This window comes from Octopus bimaculoides, chromosome 23 (assembly GCF_001194135.2).
Source record: "Octopus bimaculoides isolate UCB-OBI-ISO-001 chromosome 23, ASM119413v2, whole genome shotgun sequence".
NCBI classification, from domain to species: domain Eukaryota; kingdom Metazoa; phylum Mollusca; class Cephalopoda; order Octopoda; family Octopodidae; genus Octopus; species Octopus bimaculoides.
In genome coordinates, this window is record NC_069003.1 from 27,436,314 (window position 1) to 27,437,187 (window position 874).

An 874-nucleotide genomic window follows, 5' to 3' on the forward strand; every position below is an offset into this window, starting at 1 on the left:
TTCGGTCACCAATAGTTCAGACCAGATAACAGAGCAGAAATCTTTTATTTAACCCGATCTAATTAAGGTAGGAAAATATAAATATCGAACTCATATACAACTTGTAGTTTTGGTTATGACAATATTGTCGCTTGTTGCAGATGGTCTGATCGGCAAGGTTCAGACTTGTGCTGTCCCCGGCAAAAGCATCCAAATTAATCTCCATCTTATACGTTACACCTTAGAAGGGTTTGATAACGATTCTGGCAAGGGTGGGGCTCTGGTCCATTTAGACCAATCCAAAGCAGTACCTGGGTCTTGGCTTCCTCAGGTGGATCATACAGTTATATGACAACATCGACTCGATCGTTCGAGTGAACGGCTTTCTTTCTAAGCCGTTCTATATCAAACGTTCGTTTCGCCAAGGATGTCCACTCTCGCTGCTATTGTATGTGATAGCTTTGGAGCCGTTACTGCAAAGGTTGAGTGGCATCCCGAAGGAATCAGTTGATGGAGGATCGGTTTCAGCATACGCGGACGACATAACCATCATCGTGACCAAGATGGAACACTTACAGAGGGCAGGTGAAGCCATTAAGGTTTATGAGACAGTGGCAGGAGCAAAGATTAACCGGGAAAAATCGTTCGGCTTGCAACTCGGTACCTGGAGGAGTAAGTCGATGCCTTCGAATAGCGACGTGGGACGTTGGCAGGATGGCCCGGTTAAGTTGTTAGGAGTCTGGGTTCGACCAGACTTCCAGGTAGAAAAGAACTGGGCAGAGGTATCGAGCAAGGTGACCCTCATAGTCAAGACCTGGTCTTGGCGGTGGCTATCCTTGAAAGGGAGGGCGGAGGTGGCCAATGTGTTTGCTGCATCGGTCATCAGGTATTATCT